This window comes from Gavia stellata, chromosome 7 (assembly GCF_030936135.1).
Source record: "Gavia stellata isolate bGavSte3 chromosome 7, bGavSte3.hap2, whole genome shotgun sequence".
Classification (NCBI taxonomy): domain Eukaryota; kingdom Metazoa; phylum Chordata; class Aves; order Gaviiformes; family Gaviidae; genus Gavia; species Gavia stellata.
In genome coordinates, this window is record NC_082600.1 from 18,506,747 (window position 1) to 18,520,507 (window position 13,761).

A 13,761-nucleotide genomic window follows, 5' to 3' on the forward strand; every position below is an offset into this window, starting at 1 on the left:
ATAGTGCTGCATCTTGGCTCACAATAGGTATTGTTTGGGTGGGGGTTGGCACAATATTTTTGTGCTGTGATTTGATCTCTAGTTTGTCTTGAATAATCTATTAAAATGTAATGCTTAATCCCATTCCTTTCTGGCAGGTTTTCCTCTAGTATTGTTGCAGTAGTAATGAAACAATGTAGCTCTGATCGCAAGAGATCACTGAAGAAAAACAATCTTTTGGGATGTTTCTTTTGTGTCTTTGGCTATAGAACAGAGAGAACAGCCACACTAGAGGCAGAGTAGGTTGGACCTTCAGTCTGACATGCTGTGGCTGTTTGCATGTTAACAAACAACTTCCCTGATTTTCCCTGTTCCTAGTTTCTCCTGTTTGCCATTAGTTCTACAGACCTTTTTCACAGACAGGAGAGCTTTCTTCAAACAGGAAAATATGTTTCTGAAACCACAGAACACAGGTAGAGCACTTACTACAGCTAGTATATCTTTTTAAAGTTACTTTTCTTTCTTTGTCTGTCAGCTTTGGTACCAGTGGACTGTGGAAAAGCATGTTTCCTCCCTGCCCCCTACCCCAAATTACACTAACTGCAATTAGGAGACCTTAATTAAAATGCTTGGTTCATAGCTTGGGCAAAGAATTTGGATACAAAGTCACTTATTCTAAGGCAGCTTCACCACAGATTTCTTCTGGGCCAAAGCTGTTTCCTGATGTGTAAGATGAAGGTCTCTAAATCTGTTGTTCTGTAGATGAGTTAGATGGGGGTCAAGTTCTTTGTACTAGTGCTTATTCCTAAAATAGTAATCCTTGCATATGAATTAGGTTGAGAGTCTCAAAAGCTCCTACGTTTTAAGGTGCTGAGTTTTCTTGACCTTGGTGAGAGCTGAGCATGTTTGCAGACCTTGGCCTAATCCAGCTCCCTCTGAAGCTGTTGGAAATCTCAGTAGCTAGATTCCTTGGGAACTGAATATATGTGGTCAGATTTTTTTTTTTATAACGGAAAGCCTGAGAGACAGGGATGGAAATTGGATTTGTTCACAGTGGCACAAGTTTAGTGGCAAACTTGGGATCAACACATGGACTTCTTTTGCTGGTTTGTTCTTGCTTTGTGACACCGTAACTACTCAGAGCAGGCACTTAAAAGATGTAATGACTTGATAGCAATGACTGATGGCCAAGAATCAAAAGTGTGGTAGGTAGTAATTAAAACATGCAATCACAATGCCATTGAAAGTGCTCTGAATGCCTGCTTGGCCCAGGGAAGTATCCGGTAGCGTAATTTGAAATGTTTTTGTAGGACCAAGTATAGTATTTGAGTTTCCGGTTACTTGTTAGTGCTGCTGCCACCTTTTCTTATGTTGACTGATATATGGGTGTGAAAGCTCCCTGTAAGAACAGATTTTTAGCACGCTTACTGCTGCTGGAAGTGAAACCTGAAACACAAAATGTTTGTTTCTGGAAAACGCACGTGGTCCATGCAAAATCTCCCTCTTCCCTCTCCCATTAAATCAAAGTAGATTGCCAGTTGTTTGGGGCTGATCCAGGCAGAATGGAGCAGCCTAGCAGTGCTGCTAATATTACAGTAGAGGAAGGCTTGTGCTGGCGTATGTTTTTGGTTAAATATTTTTCAGTCTTTAAAACAGTAATGTCTGTGTGGAGGTGTTTTCAGCAGCCACTTTGGCTTCGAGGGGATAATTGTTGGAGCCCTCTATAAGAACAGTGATGAAGGTTCTCTTTCTGTAAAGCTTGACCTCCTTTTGATGAAATAAAAACTATTAAAGGGTTAACTTCCCCCCCATTCTCTATGTGTATTTGAATGTGAAAATTCTGTTCCTGGTTTCTTCCCTCCCCTCCAACACTTCAGGAAATTAAATTGTTTATTCAGAATGTCTGATGTAGGCTTGGATGCCTATACTAGCTCAGGAACTCAGAGGCATTCCTGCAAGGCCAGTCCCAAAAAACCTGAGAGGTGGCTCTTTCCTGCTGTACTGTAAATGTACAGTTTGACTATGAGGAGCTTTTGAAGCATGCTGCCCAGGCAGCTTTGAAACGTGAGTAAAGTCTTAAGTGTACATAGATGAGCTGCAAACAATTGAAATGTATTTCAATCTTGATGTCTTCCATGTATTCACTGGGATGGGGGTTGTACAGGGAGTTTCCAAATCAAGGAATACTCTCTGATCCAAGAGAGAAAAGAGAAAAGTCTCTTGAATCAGGCATTGGCCTGGCAGACAAAATAGGGATGGCTTTTGGCTCTGTAGTAGGCTTCATTGTAACTTAAGCAAATAATTGAATTTCCCAATATAATACTTTTTCTACCTGTCAAATGCAGAAATAATAAAACCCTGTCACAATGCTGTTGTGTGGCTGAACTGATTGCAAATTGCTCATAGATCATTGGATCTCAAAGGAGAGCCAAAGTGTTTATTACTTTATCTTGATATTCATCAGCAGCTCTTAATTCACATCTATTTACTCCAAGGCATGGTTCAAAATTAAAAATTCAAGTTGTTAAAATTTTTCTGCTTCTCATTGACGACTTCTGTAAAAGAGATATCAGCGAACCCAGTTGTTAAGGACCCCAACATGTTTTAAGAATTTCAGCTGTCTCTTAACTGCTGTTCTCTCTCAGACCTAGTAAATGTTTTCAGTTTATCATATACAGAGTAAGTGATCACTCAGCTTTTGCCAAGCTAAGATTTCATCTTCTTGCATTGACTTACCTAACTTGGTCATTTTAAATTGTGGTGAAAATGAAGCTATAGTTTGAAAAGCAAAGAGGAGAGAAGGAGCCAGGAGGCTGTGTAACAATCCAGTCCAGGAGAGACAGTGACAGTGATAAGGGTATGTTCTCTTGCTTATGTTTTTTTCTCTGCTTCTTGTGTGGGTGCCTGAGTTCCAAGAAGGCCCTTGTAACCCTGTAGATAGAGCAAGTAGTTGCCATTTCCCAAGTGCACACAAAACCTGATGAAACACAGGAAAATGAAAACTCTGGAAGCTGCAAATAAATTTGAGCTTGAGCCTAAACCTGCTGAGGCTTATGGGAGGGCTTTTTTTAGTGATAAGACAGTTCATCTAACACAGGAACTTTGGAAAAAAAAACCTCCCAAAAAGTAGGAGTCTTTTATTCTTCTTACAGCAGCTTATCTAAGAAGGTGCTATAACTTACTTGTCTAGCTGTGAACAAAACAAAAAAAAAAAAATCGCTTCTCAGAAGTCATTTTCTTTTTCTTTCACATCTGCAGGTTGTTTACTGGGACTGGCTCTTCAGGAAGTCTTTACTCCTTTGTGTTTATACACAATTTTACTTGTAATAAATGTCTGAAAGACTTGAATGTTGTATCGGAAGTGGGTAGCAGCTTGGTTTTGTCATGCTTATTTAAAAATTAAAAGATCAGGTACGCTCTGCAGCCTTTTTTCTAAAGGAAGCTGCTGTTCACCATTGTACCAAGAAACTATTTTTTTCCCTCTAAATGAGGCCCTGGATCTCCTATGAGATTTTAAGACTGCATACTTATTTTCTGAAAAATAGAATACTTTGTGTCTTCTGAAATGATGCTTGAGAAATAGCAGAATAGCACAGGCAGTGTTTTGGTCTTCCGTCACAGGTGAGGATGTAGCTGTGAACCTCTGGCTGGATCACATCCTAGCAGTGAAAGGTGAAACACTCCCAAGTGAAAACAAGGAGGGTAGTTAATTTGCTTTAGATGAAGCTTAGTATTTTAAGGTGGGCTCTGTTCATGTTGGTTGCCTCATCTACAGGACAGAAAACAGTATGTCTGCAGAACATGGCTTGTTAAGTTAAACTCGCCCTGTATATGAAAGTTTCAAGGAGTGGTCTCGCTCATGGGAGAGAAAGAATGCCCAAAACAGAATGAAGGTTTTTTAGATTACGAGGCCCTCTACCTCCTCTCCTGGCTGCTTTTCAAATGGACAGCTGTGAGCCACATCTAGGAAGGAAGACGGATGTGGTGATCAGAGCAGGCTGCCTGCTGTGTGATGCTCTGAGCTGGTGTAAGCACCCTTCCTGATCTGAGGCAAGGGTCATGTATCTACTTAAGATGGGGTGCTGCTCCTACTCCTTCTCAAGGAAGTTCATGTTGTTGAACTGTCCTGCTGTGATAGAGACTATTTTCTTTTTACTATGGTTTCCTGGATTACTTGTGGACTAGTAATGGCTTCTTTCCCTGATGTAATGTGTATGGTTTCAGGAGGCCCTTATTATGCGTGTTCTTATTTTATGCTTAGACTGACAGTGTCCCATAGATTTCCCATGCTCTTGACCTGTTGGATGTTGCCTTTCTGCTTGCTCTGTCTGATCTCTCTAAGATGTGGCTTTCTGGTGTTGTTTGTTGTTTTGGTTTGGTTGGTGTTTTTTTTTGGTTTTTGGGTTTTTTTTTTTCCCAATGGGAGGAGGCTTTAATATGGTCTTTTCCTTTTGGATTTGGAAATCATTTGGAAGGATTTCTGTATGATCCCACTATCGAAGAAATTATGTTAAGCAAAGCTGTGACTGCGTTGTCCATTAGGCAGGTATGTGGTAAGTGGTAAAGGGCTGTTGGAGTAGTTCCCATTCTGAATGGAGTACTTGGTGATGGTATTAGCCCAGGATGGCTAATCCAACTGCCATCTTGAGCATAAGCACAGAAGCTATGAAATTCAGGATTATTGTTGCTATAACAGGTACCAGTTTATGGCAGACAATGTCCAAAATAGTCACTGACATCCAAAAGTTCACTATTGGTTGTCTTGGGTACAAAAGATACAATGGTCCTTAGCAGGTGCTTTTCTCTCTCCTCTCAGACTGCCCTGCTGTGGAGGATAGAAAGGGCAGGACCACAGCTGCCACCTTGTCTTGTATCACTGGAGTGAGAGAGTAGCTGGGATGGTTGCAGTACCCTCCCAGGCAAGGACTGGGAAGGATGAGGACTCTTCAGCCCGCTGTCTTTGGGTCCCAGAATGAGCAGATATCATGTTCAAGGTTTCTAGTAACAGCAGATGAAGGCAGTGGGTATTGCAGGATGAACATGGAAGGACTGAAGAGAAGTTCTTCCCACGCAAAAGGAGTGTAGGATAGATGGGCCTTTTGGAGTGAGGTGCAGAAGTGGCCAGGATAACTGTTGAGCCTGAGCCTGTGGGATGCAGCCAGTGGAAGCCTCACTGCTCCAAGGAGTATTTAAGTGAGAGAGCAGTGAGGTGGGTTGGAGGGTGAAAGGCATCATCTGAAATACTGAGGGCCAGCGTGAGAGGCAGAAGTTATAGTCGTAGCCTCCTGTCCCTGGGACATGTTCTGATTGAGGCATTGATGGGACTCAGTATGTCCTCCTCAGAGGTTATCAGTTTTGAAACCCATTTCAGATGAAACCTCTGTAGTGAAAAATTGAGTTCTAACTTTACCTCTTTAGAAACACCTTTGTATCTGGGCTTGCGGAACAAATACAGACTTCTGCTATAAAGGAGAGCTTCCAGAGGAACAGCTTGACTACTTCAGAGTAGTTCTCTGTAGCTTCAGTTATGTCATTGTGTCAGTTCTTGGAAAATCTTCTAAGGTGTTCTCGAATAGCTTAGCAATCTTCTCTGTGGCTTAATTACTGGGAAGTAACTGACATATGTTGCATGTTTATGTAAAAGGTATATCACAAGTGGAAGAGTTGATGGATAGAATACAACTGTTCATATGATCCTAATGTGTGCATGTGGGAGGAGTAGTTTCCCAAGTAAGGCTCGTTTTCAGACAACTCCAGTTAATCTCTGTGCAGGTATTAAATAACGTACAGTGATTTTTGCTTTCAGTGCCATGGAATCAACAACAGAGAAAGATTGCTGTTACCCAAGGTAAAACAGCATGGCACTACAATGAGAGATGACAAAAATCAGAGGATTTAACATTTAGTTCTGGGATCTTACCTAGGATAGAAACCTGCAGTGTTAATCATGCAGCTGTCTGGTATAACAGAAGACCTGCGCCCTACATCTCAAGGGGCAGCACCTTACAAAGAAGAGCTTGTGCAGCTCCTCTGCAAAATCCAGAAAGGAGGTAAGAAACAGTAATGCTGTGTGAAGTGTCTGTAATGACAAGCATCATCCACAGGTTCTGTTGCCCATATTCTCCTAGCACGTTCATCATCAGTGCAGGTGTTTGATACTTGACAGCGTAAGCATGCCATGCCTACTTAAGCTAGTAGGAAGGTGCAAGACCGGTGGTGTTTGGCTTGGTGCCATTAAATTACAGCACAAGAACTGTATGGCTGTAGGTGGATAGAGGCATTAGATAATGCATCTTGAGCAATCCCAGCACCAAGGCAATGGTAAAATTTGAGGAAGAAATGGAAAGAAACTTGATTTTTTTATATTATGTTCTCTCTCGTGTATGGGCAGAGGGAGGAGTTTAATGGCAAGTTTAGAATGCAGGTTATCTTTAGAAGCACATGTAGAGCAGTTTATTGTTAGGTAGGATGCAAGACTTTATGGGTTAGGGCCTTAGTTACAGTGAAATACTTTACGAATACATGAAAAAGAGAAATCTTCCTGCTTTTAACAATATTAAAATTTCGTTTCATTTTGACATAAGGGCTTGCTTATTCTTTTCTCAGTTCATAGCCTTAAAGGGCCAAAAATGCAGTTTTAGATTTTTCTTTCATTTCCCAATTGTTTGTCTGTAGGCTTTTTTTTTTTACCTAGGGATGTGAGTACAGAAGTTATTCTTCACCAGGGAAAGTCTTCCTGAAAAAGTCTAGTCATGACCTTACTAGCATTTTTCTAAGGAGAACACCACAGTGTGAAAACAGCAGAAAAAATCATAACCAAATGGTCTTTGTTATCTTTCCAGCATCACTTCTGACTGAATATCCTGAAGTAAGACAAAGATATAAATAAAGCTGTAGTGTACCTCTGTAAGCAGGGTCTGTGGTTTAGAAGTGCCCTGGGGCACATAGCTGCTGTTGTAAATTCCACCTGAAATTGGTAATTGGAACTGTAGGTTCCGGTCCGACCAATATGCAGGCCAGTGCTTTTTGGTGGTTCAAAAAATGTGCACCTCAGTACTTCACACTGATTCTGGTCTTGCCTTGAAGCCAGGCCTTGAGAGGGGCTCCTGCTGCAGAATCAAGGCTGGCCTTGAATAGTGTTAGACCACTGTTGTTGGGCTGTTGGTTAGCTGTGCCTTGAGGGGGGTGCCCGGTGCTGGGTGGTCTGCAGCCTTGCAGGTCTGAGAGCTGCCTGTGGGATTGAGGTGATGTTTGTCTGCTGTCTGCCTTGGGGCAGCGGTAGGGAGATGTGCAGGCCAGGCTGGAGGAGGACTTCTTTTACATGTTGTGAATGGTGATGCTAGAATTCAGGTGGAGGAAAAAATGTAAGTGTTCAAATTAATCTTGGGAAAAAAAATTATTATCCTGGCAAGTGTTTTACTTTTATCTGGAAACTAAATAGAGAAAATAATTAGGGTTGATGTAGTGTTTCATTGAGATGTAAGGGCGTAGTCCAAATAAGATAACAACAGTTTATGGCCTCTTAGAGTGCAACTTTTGCAAGGTTTTGATTATCGTTTTATAACTGTCACAACTTTTTTGTTCCTGAGGACTGGGAAGATTTTGAAGAGGAATGTTTTTGCTGATTTGGAATAACTTCTGCCCTTAAGGTGTTGCCTGTGGATTTTGCAGTTTACTGTAGCACCTTGGACTGTGTGCTGACCAAGCATGAAACCCTGCAAGTCCAAGTAGGCACATAATACCCACCCAGCGCGAGGGTGAAGTCAGCGAGGCTAAGCAACTGCGTGCAAGGGGGTTACGTAAAGCTGGGTGTGGAGCAGCCTCCTTCTTTATGGAGCATGGATGACTGCAGGGATCTGATGTGCAAAGAGCTGCGAAAACATGCTGCCTGGGAAAAAGACTTCTTGGGATAAGAAATCCTGCTGTTGTAGATAAATGTGCTAGTGGGGTGTAAAAGCAGACACTTGGTCAAGGATTTTCTTTTATCTTCACAAACAAGAATTCATGAAAATATTCTGACCAAATGTTATTTTTATTTACTAAGAGATTGAGAGGTAAATGTGTATGTTTCTCTGTGTAAAATCCTAGTGGTATGACGTGGTTCAGTCATTTTCATTAGCTGTTACTTGATAGCTCTTGTGTTAAGTGACAGATGAACAAAAATAACTTTCCTCAGCAGATGTAGTTAAAGGATCCATCTAAGACATCCAGAATTTTCAACATTATTTGAAGCTGTTATTTAATGCAGATTTTTTCCCATATATAATGATTCTTCAACTCCTTGTACATATTTCAGATTTACAGCAATTTGAAAGTTGTAGCCTTTCCACAAGTCCCTTTCTTTTATGCTGATTGTATCTACAGTTAACCTGTGATGTAATTCTGGCAGTATCTTTGAGCTGATCCTGCGTCTGACACCCCCCAGTCAAATGTGAAAGCCCTAAGGAGAGAATATGTGGAGTTAGCAGTGTGCATCTGGTGATGGGCGACGTGGAAAGCAACCTGAAACAGCAGAGGAGTCATCAGCTTCTCCTTGCCTTGTGTTGTGCCGTCATCTATAGGTTTGAAACCCCACTGTGCGGTATGGCATCATCTCCATAGTTCTTATCTCTTATGTCTACAAACAAAAGAAGTGAGCAAGAGAAAATGAGTACGCTTGTCCAAGGGAGATTTGTTCTGTGATCATGTTTAATCAAACATGTAATCAACATTTAATCAAACATTTAATAAACTGCTTGCATTTTTCTTTCTAATTAGTTGTTGCCAATTACTGGGATTCAAGAGTGAGTTTCAGGGCGGAGCCAGACAAAAATAACTCAGAGGAAAACAACTAGCTGGTACTGTGCCTTTGTGTCTGCCTTTCCAGCTCCTACTCAAAAGCTGGATCAGCTGTTTATACATCCGCCTCCTTAGCAATGATAAGGACAATGGTAATTTGGTAGATTAAAATAGAAATTTAGCTTTTTATTTTTCCCTTTCAGAGGGATTTAGGTTATCTTATAAACTCATCATTGTGTTGTGATCGCACCGATGTTGTAATGGGGAGGGGCAGAGAGAATCTAGGTAAGTCCATAAAGGGAAGTAAATGTAAAAGATGCAGCTGAACTGCTGGCCTTAGGCTTTTTTTCTGAGAAGGAGAACGAGGGTATGAGTAACAGAGCTCTGGTATGATGGTATGATTTAGCTTGTTGAGGCAGCTTCTAGAAAATCTGAGGAGGCCCAAGAAATTGTCCGGCTCTTCCAGTTACGCAGTCTAGTAGACCTCCCAGCAGATCCGAAAAGATTAGAAAATGTAATAGCATTTTGGAAGTTGTATATCAGCCCCTGAGTGCCCTGGCCAAATTTGGGAAAGCTGTAGTCTTAAAACATGTGCTCAGTCACTATTGGAAACAATGAATGTAACAGCTGCTGTCTAGGATAAGTTATGAAAAAACCAAGGGCAGGATTAATTAAAGTGCCCTGTGTGTGTGTACCCCAGTGTGTCTGTATGAGAGGGATTAGTAGCAAGATATGCCATGGAAGATCAGGGGTGTGGGAGATAGCAAGGCACATGCTGTGGGTGGTGGCCCAAGGCAGAGCTCTGAAGGTGACCCTTTGGGCAAAGTGGTGCCTGCAGAAAGGCTGAAGCTGGTCAGAAAAAATTGTTTGGTTCAGAGAGATGGGGTGCTCTAAATTTCTTGTAAGCAAACAGGATTTATGTTGTCATTCACTTTACCTTATGGAGGGATGTGCATTTTGTCTAACAGCTTGGATAAAAAACAGGCAGTAGTTGTGTTTTATAAATCATAAAAGTTGTTTGTTTTTTCTCCTACTGCACTGTAAACAATCCACTGAAGCAAACAAGAAAATGGGTGATCTGGCAGACCTATACATATGCTACTGCTTAAAGCAAGAAGCCTATGGACTGGAAGAAATAGGGAGAATTTTAATCTTTCTTTAACAGCAAACTTCAGTGTAACGTAAAGCAGATAAAATGCCTGGTAAAATACACATTTGTAACACACACATAGATGTGCTTCTCTGAAGCGGTCTAGACACCAGGACAGCGAATTTTCACTAGCTAGGCTGGAGATCTCTTGGAGATACTGTTTTGCCCTTTTCAGGTGAGTGATGGAGACTTTTTGTCTTGCTCTCTAATCTCTGCTCCAGCTTCAAGTTTGCACTTTCTGACCTTTGCTAATCCTATGCATAACAATCCTATGTCCATCCCTGTATTTCTATGAATCTTCATGACCTACATTGCCTTGATACTAAAAGGTTGTCAGCAGTACCTTGTTCCATGAGTTGTATTTCCAACTCCTCAAACTGCAGCCCCGTCCAACGAGACCAATGGCAAACACTGTTCTCTTACCTGAACCTTTAGGTAAGGTCTGCCCAGGGTGTGTGGTGGTGTTTTTTGTTGGGATTTTTTTTTTTGTTCCCCCTCTTTTTCTTATAAGTAGGACCACGCTCAAATATTGCATGTTGCAGACATTTTATTTGATTTCCAGGATCACGTGTAGTTTGTGCAGATCACAAAGGTGATTCACTGCAGCCCTGTCAAATGCTCTATCCTGTTGCTTCTCAGGGAAGTTGGCCATGTATCAATAAATGGAATATTTTCAAACAGTATGATCATCAGTCGTTAGAAGCCAAGAGTTTGTTTTATTGCAAGCCTCTCTAATGAGGCTTCCAAATAAAGTAAAATAATTTTTCTTTGATCTAAGTTGATGTAAACTCAAGCAGAAGAGTCAGTTGCAGGGGAAGGAAATTCCTATTATTAGTATTGGCATCAATCTGTTCAAATAGAGGAAAGCAATCCAGTTCATGTTTCTTTAATTTGTACCATGTATTTTCTGCTGAACATATTTTTCTTCTCAAATAGGGTACTAGTCTGCAGAATTGCACTTTTCATATTCCAGGTGCTTTTCTGTTTTCTGTTGACATGGTTCATACAGTGTTTGGGGGGAGCTGCATAGTGAAATAAAGGTGAAACCCAGTTTCAGGTGATACTGGAACTGCTTTTAGTCAGCTTTCTATTTGGGGCTTAATCAGCCAGTCCTCTTTAAAATAACAGCTGCATTCATAAATGCCCCATACTAAAGGCTGAAGCTTGAAATGCATCTCAAAGGGAGCAAACAAAACAGAGGAATTGATCAATGAGTTATCTGAGCCTAAACCGATGCAGAGTTTGAGGAGAAAAGATTGCTAAGAACATGCCTTACTTAACTATTTTGTGCTAAACCTTTCCATGGATGTCCTTTGAACCTGATGAAACATTGGATTGGTATCTGTGACAGTATGTATAGCTGGCCACAATAACTTCTTGGCATAGACTCTTGTTGTCAGTTATGTCTATGAATCTGACTGACTTTGGTTCCATAAATGAAGAGAAAAATTTGTTCCTTGCATATGGTGAATGTAGGAGACAAGAAATCACAAGTGCTTTCAAAGCTAATGAAACTTGAGGGAGACTTGGTGTCTGACTTCTACAGTGCCAAAACATTAGGGCCATCCCTTATGGGGGGGGGGGAGGGGGGGGGGAAGTTTCAGTCAGGTTTCTTCAGTGAGCAAACATGTTAACTTTCTTGCATTGACTTTCTCTTGTTTGTATAATGAAGTTTTGCATGAAGGAAAAATCCCCAGACACCTATATATCTTACTTGAAGCCTGGCTGGAGATGAATAAATTCATTTTTGCGTGGCAAGTTGCTGAACTTAACTACTTCTCTAATTTCTGCCAAAAAAAAGCCCAGTCTCTTTTAGAGATCCAAGAAGTGAAAAAAAAAAAAAAATTGTCTATTACACATTTCTCATGCATGTCTCAGTGGGTGTCTGGCCTCTATAAAAACTCCCAAAAGATTTATTCAAGGCTGTTTGCCAAAGTCTTGTAAAGTTGCAGTGGATGTACAGCATTTGGTTCCAGGGTTAGTGGATTAAAAGCCATTTCTAGATGAAAGCTGGCTTGGCAGACATGCTCTTCTCTCTGTACCCCTTACTTTTAGCAGAGTGGAGGTGTTTGTTTGCTCTCCCTCGCAGTGTTCAGGACACCTGCAGTACCAGCCTGGGGCCCAGCAGAGCCTTGTCTCACTGGCCATTCTGGACTGATGGTCTTTGTGCAGCATGCTTATGTTGAAGATGAGAGCAGCTGAAGCTCCTTCTTGGAACATCAAGGCAAGCCACTAGAGTGCTTTTATTTGGGTAAAAGGCAGGAATCCAGATAAGACTTATGAAAGTAAATGGAGCACCTGTAGCATGCTGGAGAGAGGTGATGGGGAGGGGGCAGAGGGAGAGGTGTGGAAGTGGCAGCTTCTAGCCTATGCACAAGTCTACTTTTAAGTACCTTTCCTTTTTTTTTAATTGCTTTATTCTGTTTAAGAAACTCAATTCTGAGCTTTGGTTAGTGTGTGAGAATCTAGCAGACACAGAGGGCTTTTTAGGTTGGCTTGGCATACCTATGCCCTTCGTAGAAAGGCATTTGTAAAGGAAGGAGATTCCCTGCCCCACATCACCACGCATTTCCCTTCCCCGCCTCCCCCCCCCCCATACTCTTTAGTTCATTCTTGGGATTTCAAGGATTATGACAAAATTTCTTCATCAAAGCTTCTACACTGTTACAACAAATGCCTCAAAGAGACCCACAAGCTCTCTGCAAACCTCCCAGAGACTTGAAGAAGACATGCTGTTTTCTTGAATATTTTTTTGCTATCAGAGTTGATTGGTATTGCTAGAACCCCAGAGTGCTGTGGTAGTTCTCTGGGTTGCTAGAACCCCAGAGTGCTGTGGTAGTTCTCTGGGTTGATGGTGTGGGATGCTTTACAAATGCACTGCCTAGAGGGATTACAGTCTAGTTAAGACAAACTGTGGATAATGGTTCTGGTAAATGATTGTTTCTAATATGGTGTCTTTTTCTGTATGCTTTTGTCAGGTAGCTGTGTGAAAGCTCCAACAAGATTGTTAAAAGTCGCTATGGCAGATACCTAAGACTAAGAGAAGTCCTGAGGGAGTGTCAGAGGGCAATTGCCAGGCACTTTCAAACAGTCTGCTTACTGTAGGCTAAGATAGGCTGGGCACTCAGAATTCTTGTGTGAGCTTGAGAAAGCAAACCAGTTCATCTTTTGTCATCTTTTCTTTCTTTCGCTTTGCTCTTCCAAAAAAACGACAATTGCTGTCAATAGAGTTACGCACGTTGTAGGTTAGCTTACCAGATGTGTTGCACTTCTTCAATCTGAATTCTCCCTGTCCAAATAGAACAGGGAGGTATTGGGAAGGCTTATATGTAGGACATGATGTAAATATATTTAACCTGAAGATCCCTATCTCTCTAGATAGATATAGTGAGATATATAGATAGATAAATATAGCTAGATTTATATTATCAGCCCAAGTCCCTGTATTGTTTCTTTAACCTTGCTTGGTAGCTGATAACAGTATGCCATTTGCATTAATACTGGTAAACCAATATTCGTGATTCGGACAGCTTATCTACAATAATAGAGAAGAATCATTTGATATCTAAATCTGATTGATAGTGCTTAAGTCTAAAACCACTAATGAAACAACTTTCTGGGTGTCTTAATATATGCCATGATTCTGTATTGTTCAAATGAAGGGAGAAATGTATGCTGTCCTTATGTAAACCTCATCTTGCCTTACAAAAGCCCCAGAAACCTTGAACATATTTGATTAACCAAAACATGGGAGGTAACTGTTTTAATAAGGGGACTTTGGTACTTGTTACAATTCTGAGAGAAAGCTGTCTATAAGTGTGTAGGTTTTACTAGCCTTGGTGTGCGTAAGTTAA

The 13,761-nt window shown here is 41.1% G+C and overlaps 1 protein-coding gene across 1 annotated transcript in view; it reads left to right on the forward strand.

The window, feature by feature from the left end:
• ITPK1 (inositol-tetrakisphosphate 1-kinase) overlaps positions 1 to 13,761 on the forward strand; it is a 153,543-nt gene that overhangs the window by 12,920 nt on the left and 126,862 nt on the right. The window lies entirely within an intron of this gene.